Raw genomic sequence first — 7320 nt, forward strand, 5'->3', positions numbered from 1 at the left:
GAATCAAATATCTAAGAATAAATCTAACCAAGGATATAAAAGACTTGTAGGTAGAAAACTATAAAACTTTGCTAAAATAAATCAAAGAAGACCTAAATAAATGGAAGGACATTCCATATTCATGGACTGGAACACTACTGTTAAGATGTCAATTCCACCAAAAGCAATTTACAGCTTCAAAACAATCCCAATCAAAATTCCAATAGCCTTCTTTGCTGAAAGGGAAAATCCAATCATCAAATTTATATGGAATGATAAGGGGCCCCGAATAGCCAAATCCATCTTCAAAAGGAAGAATGAATTTAGAAGATTCACACTTCCCAATCTTAAACTTATTTTGCAGAGTAATCAAAACAGGATGGTACTGATACATGGATAAACATATAGACAGAAAGGATTGGAATTGACACTTCAGAAATCAATCTTCACATTTAAGGCCAACTGATTTTTGACAAGGGTGCCAAGTCCACTCAATTGGTGTATTAGTTAGGGTTCTCCTTGGAAACAGAATCAATGAGAGATGTCTCTTATTATCAAATTGTAAAAGTGACTCACGCAACTGCGGGAGCGCACGAGTCCAAATTCTGCAGAGCCGTCAACAAGCTGTCAACTCCAAGGAAGACGTCCGACGAACTCCTCGGGAAACGAACCGGCAACTTCGACGAGCTCCCCAGGAAAAGCTTCACTGAGCAGCTGAAGAAGTGAAGGTTCTCTAACCGTCCGGCTTATAAGCCTCCAACTGATCACCCGGACCAAATCCAGCCAATTGCATTCTCTCACTGTGGAAGCACGCCCCTTGATGAGTCATCAGTCAGCTGCAGTCAATTGACTGATGATCCGACAAACCAACCAGCCTCAAATAGCCTCACAGGAATCGTCAGGCCAGTGCCCACTTGACCAGACAGCTAGGCCACCTAGCCAAGTTGACACATGAACCCAACCATCACAGTCCACCCCTTGTCAACTTGGCAGTTGTACACATCACCCAAAACCATATCTTCAAAATGAACGTTACAGCTTATGCCATATGATAAGGGGACAAGACAGAGAAGAAAGCAAAAATATTCTCTTCACAGACAAATACAAACATAATCTTCACAAAACGAGGAGGAAATATTCATATCATCATAGTCCTCGTTTCTGTCTCTACTAAGGCCCAGTAGCAGGCCAACAGTTGTTTCTCAAATGGAGAGTAGTTATCTGCAGAGGATGGTAAAGCTTTACTCCAAAATCCTAAGGGCCTGCGTTGTGATTCTCCTATAGGAGCCTGCCAAAGGCTCCAAACAGCATCTCTATTTGCCACTGACACTTCCAGCACCATTGGATCAGCTGGATCATATGGTCCAAGCAGCAGAGCAGCTTGCACAGCAGCCTGGACCTGTTGCAGAGCCTCATCTTGCTCCGGTCCCCACTCAAAACTAGAAGCTTTTCTAGTCACTCGGTAAATGGGCCGGAGTAGCACACCTAAATGAGGAATATGTTGTCTCCAAAACCCAAAGAAGCCAACTAAACGTTGTGCCTCTTTTTTGGTTGTAGGAGGGGCCAGATGCAGCAGCTTATCCTTCACCTTAGAAGGAATATCTCGACAGGCCCCACACCACTGAACACCTAGAAATTTTACTGAGGTGGAAGGGCCTTGTATTTTTGTTGGATTTATCTCCCATCCTCTGCCACGCAAATACCTTACCAACAAATCTAGAGTAGTTGCTACTTCTTGCTCACTAGGTCCAATCAACATGATATCATCAATATAATGGACCAGTGTGATGTCTTGTGGGAGGGAGAAATGATCAAGATCCCTGCAGACAATATTATGACATAGGGCTGGAGAGTTGATATAACCCTGAGGTAGCACGGTGAATGTAAACTGCTGGCCTTGCCAGCTAAATGCAAACTGTTTCTGGTGGTCCTTGCTGACAGCAATTGAGAAAAAAGCATTTGCCAGATCAATAGCTGCATACCAGGTACCAGGGGATGTGTTGATTTGCTCAAGCAATGATACCACATCTGGGACAGCAGCTGCAATTGGAGTCACCACCTGGTTAAGCTTACGATAATCCACAGTCATCCTCCAAGACCCATCTGTTTTCTGCACAGGCCAAATAGGAGATTTGAATGGGGATATGGTGGGAATCACCACCCCTGCATCCTTCAAGTCCTTAAGAGTGGCATTAATCTCTGCAATCCCTCCAGGAATCCGGTATTGCTTCTGGTTCACTACTTTGCTAGGCAGAGGCAGCTCTAGTGGCTTCCACTTGGCCTTTCCCACCATAATAGCCCTCACTCCAGGAGTCAGGGAACCAATGTGAGGATTCTGCCAGTTGCTGAGTATGTCTATTCCAATTATGCATTCCGGCACTGGGGAAATAACCACAGAATGGGTCCGGGGACCCACTGGACCCACTGTGAGACGGACCTGGGCTAAAACTCCATCAATTATCTGACCTCCATAAGCCCCAACTCTGACTGGTGGACCAGAGTGACGTTTTGGGTCTCCGGGAATTAATGTCACTTCTGACCCAGTGTCTAATAATCCACGAAATATCTGATCATTTCCTTTTCCCCAATGCACAGTCACCCTGGTAAAAGGCCGTAGGTCCCCCTGGGGAAGGCTGGGAGGAAGATTAACAGTGTAAATTTTTGGCAGTGTGACAGGGTCCTTCTCCAAGGGTACCCGGCCTTCCCTTCATTCAAGAGGCTCTGGATCTGTAAACTGTCTCAAGTCTGGGAATTGATTAAGGGGCCGTGACTCTCTGTTTTTGTAATTCAAGGGAGATTTTTGTTCACGTGGCCTAGAATTCTTCTGCTTATATAGTTCAAACAAGAATTTAGTCGATTGCCCATCTATTTTACTACTTGGTACTCCATGATCCACTAGCCAACGCCATAAGTCTCTGCGAGTCATATTATTTTGATTGCTGCTTTGAGCCTGTTTTCCATTATGGTAGCCCTGTCCACCTTGTCTGTGGCGATTAACTGCAGCCACTTGGCTTCTGCTGACTCGGGACCCGATTATCCCCATTGTGTTTAAGGATTCCAGTTCAGTGACAGCAGTTCCTACAGTAGTATCTGACCTACAGAGAAGGGCGACTACAGAGCTCTTCAGGGATGATGGAGCTAGTTTCACAAATTTATTCCTTACAGTCCTGGTAAAAGGTGTGTCCTCTGGACATTCCAGGGCTGTGTGAGCAGGTTTTCCATGATAAATCCACTCTAACATTCCAATCTCTCTAAGCCTTTGAATCCCCTCCTCCACATTATACCAGGGCAGTTCTGGCATTTCAACTTCTGGTAATGCCGGCCACCTTTTGATCCATGTTTCAGCCAGCCACCCAAACAAACTGTTAACACCCTTTCTAACCCCTCGAGCTACAACATTGAATGCAGAATCTCTGCTTAGTGGGCCCATATCAGTAAATTCAGCCTGATCCAACCTTATATTCCTTCCACCATTATCCCACACTCTCAATATCCATTCCCACACATATTCCCCTGGTTTCTGTCTGTATAAGTTGGAAAACTCATACAGTTCTTTTGGAGTATAGCGTACTTCTCATGGGTCACACTTCGTACCTCACCCTTTGGGGCTTGTTGGGACTTGAGCCTAGTTATAGGTCTTGAAGCAAAAACTGGTGGTGGGGGTGGGTCATGAAAAGAGTTAGAATTATCTCTCAAGCCATTCACCTCAGGGCACTCTGTTGCATTTTCACCTCTTAAAACAGGATTAGTCTCTCCAGACAAAAGAGTGAGGGCTGCTTCCTCAGGGGAGGTGATTACAAGATTAGCAGGCATTGAAGGGTCAATCTCCTTAGGTGGGAGTTGCATGGCAGGCTCCTTAGGGCAGACTGGAGGCAGAGAAGCTGTTTCCCCAGGACAGCCCTCTACAGGTAAATCTAACAATGACCCAGCAGAATCCAGGGTTCCAATGTCCTCACTGTCATTATTATCAATCCATATGTCTCCATCCCAAGTTTCTGGGTCCCATTCTTTTCCAATCAATGCCTTTACTTTAACAGCAGACACCCTGAGAGGTTGAGATTTTAGTTTACGCTGTAAATGTGCTACTCGCACAATAAGAGACTGCGTCTGATTTTCAGAAACCTCCAGTCTGCGGGCACAGGAAATAAGATTTTCTTTCAGGGCACAGATGGAACTCTTTACATCTGTCATACGGCATTCAAGTTTTGAATTTGAAGCCTTTAGCTCATCCCTTTCTCTTACAACTGTATCCAAAGTATCTAAGAGCAGCCAGCCAACATCATTATACTTCTTAATACTGCAAAACTCTGTGAAAGTGTCGAAAACGCTGTCACCCAGAGCCTCGCTTCGTACTAGAGCACAATTAGGAGAATCAAATGGTGCTATTTTGCGTATTTCCTTTGCCAACTCCTGCCATGGACTCTTAGTACCCTCTTGATTATTGGAAATAGAGTCATTAGTGCCTCTGAATCTAATCAGAGTAGAAAACAAGTTGTAAAATCCCATTTTAAGATTCCGTTTCTCAAGAACCACTCTCGGTACCAAGTTGTATTAGTTAGGGTTCTCCTTGGAAACAGAATCAATGAGAGATGTCTCTTATTATCAAATTGTAAAAGTGACTCACGCAACTGCGGGAGTGCACGAGTCCAAATTCTGCAGAGCCGTCAACAAGCTGTCAACTCCAAGGAAGACGTCCGACGAACTCCTCGGGAAACGAACCGGCAACTTCGACGAGCTCCCCAGGAAAAGCTTCACTGAGCAGCTGAAGAAGAAGTGAAGGTTCTCTAACCGTCTGGCTTATAAGCCTCCAACTGATGACCCGGACCAAATCCAGCCAATTGCATTCTCTCACTGTGGAAGCACGCCCCTTGATGAGTCATCAGTCAGCTGCAGTCAATTGACTGATGATCCGACAAACCAACCAGCCTCAAATAGCCTCACAGGAATCGTCAGGCCAGTGCCCGCTTGACCAGACAGCTAGGCCACCTAGCCAAGTTGACACATGAACCCAACCATCACAATTGGGAAAGAATAGGCTCTTCAACAAATGGTGCTGGGGAAACGATGTCTATACGTGAAAGAATGAAGGTGATCCCCTACCGCACACCAGATACGAAAAATCAACTCAAAATGGATCAAAGACCTAAATATAAGAACCAGAACTACAAAATTCCTAGAAGAAAACATAGGGAAACATCTTCAGGATCTCATGTTAGGCAGTGGTATTATACTTTACACCCAAAGTATAAGCAACAAAAGAAAAAAATAGATGAATGGAACTTCATCAGAGTTAAAACCTTTTACGCATTGACAGATTTTAACATGAAAGTAAAATAACCACCTACACAACTGAAGAAAATATTTGGAAACCACTGGAAACCACATAATGGTTATGGGTTTAATATCCAGAATATATAAAGAAATCCTACAACTCAACATCAGAAAGAAAAACAACTCAAGTTAAAAATGTGCACAAGACTTGAATAGATATTTCTCCAAAGAAAATGTACAAATGGCCAGGTAAAAATACATGAAAAGATGCCCAGCATCATTTGTCATTAGGGAAATGCCAATCAAATGCACATGATATACCATTTCACATCCACTAGAGTGACAACTGAAAAAATGGAAAATTACAAGTGTTGGAGAGGATTGGAGAAATAAGAACACTCATTCATTGTGAGTGGGAGTGTAAAATGGTGCAGCCTGTGGAAGACAGTTTGGCAGTTCTTCAGAAAGTTAAATATAGAATCACCATGTGACCTGGCAATCCCACTTCTAGGTATATACCTTAAACTATTGAAAGCAGGGAATTGAACAGATATTTGCACACCAATGTGCACTGCAGCATTATTCATAATTGCCAAAAGATGGAAGCAACCCAAGCATCCATCAACGGCTGAATGTTATTCACCCATAAAAAAAGGAATGAGGTTCTGATGCATGCAAAAACATGGGTGAGCCTTGAAGATGTCATGTTCGGTGAAATAAGCAACACACAAAAGGACAAATACTGTATGATCTTGCTTATATGAAATAATTAGAATAAGCAACTTAATACAGTCAGAAACTAGAACATGTGTTACCAGGGGCTGGGATAGGAGCAAGGAATGGGGAGTCATGCTTTTGGTAAGGGATGATGGTGATAGTAGTATAACATTTTGAATATAACTAACAGCACTGAATTATATGTTTGAATGTAGTTAAAAGGGGAACTTTTCGGTTGTATATATGTTACTAGAATACATTTTAAAAATCCATAGGACTGTATGACAACAAACATTGAACCCTAAAGTAAACCATGGACTATAGTTAATAGTATAATTATAAAAATGTTCTTTCATTGATCACAACAAATATACCACACTAATGCAAATTGTTAATAATAGGGTGGTATATAGGAACTCTGTATTTTATGCATGATTTGTCTGTAAAGCTACAACTTTTCTAATAAGAAATAAAGAAAAAATAATAGACAATACTTAAGCCTTGAAGAATAACATAATATTTTGAAGCATCTTTAATTTTTGTTTTCAAAATTGTTAACTTTAGAAAAGAAAAATGGAATATTGTATGATTTGAGTCTTGCTTGCAAAAATTGGTAATTTATACTATTCTCAGAAAACTAGGGTGTATACCCTATAACTTTTGAAAATATTTGGATTTAGAAGACTCCATTTTCTTGTTTTCCTCAAATGTTGCTCTCTTCATAAAAATCAGTGTGGTAGAGGTTTTGTTCCTTAGTTCAAAAGAGTTCTTTTTCTTTAGCTAATTTATAGAGCTTTTACAAAACTCCCTTGAAAAAACTGTGATCACACCAAAGAGTCACACCAAAGTATTAAACAAATCAAAGCCAGTGTGGTGGTTTGAAGCTATGTGTACCCCAGAAAAACATGTTATTAAACCTAATCCATTCCTTTGGTGTAAACTCACTGTAAGTAGGACCTTTCGATGAGGTTACTGCAGTTAAGGCATGGCCCACCTCATTCAGGGTGGGTCTTAATCTTGATACTGGAGTCTTTAATAAGCAGAATTAAATTCAAACAGACAGCTATAAAGCCACAGAAAGCAAGAAGCTGAACATCAGAGGAACTGGAAGGGAAGGGTGAGAACAGAAGATGCTGCCATGGGCCTTGCCATGTGACGGAGAAGCCAAGGATCGCCAGCAGCCAGCTGCAGAATGCTGTTTTATGGGAAGAAACCATCACCTTGATGACTCCTAGATTTAAACTTTCTTTTAGCCTCAAAACCATGAGCAGTAAATTCCCTTTGTTTAACCTGACCCATTACATGGTATTTGCTTGAGCAGCCCAGGAAACTAAATAATCCAGAAATCATTTG

Source organism: Choloepus didactylus, chromosome 12, assembly GCF_015220235.1.
Source record: "Choloepus didactylus isolate mChoDid1 chromosome 12, mChoDid1.pri, whole genome shotgun sequence".
Classification (NCBI taxonomy): domain Eukaryota; kingdom Metazoa; phylum Chordata; class Mammalia; order Pilosa; family Megalonychidae; genus Choloepus; species Choloepus didactylus.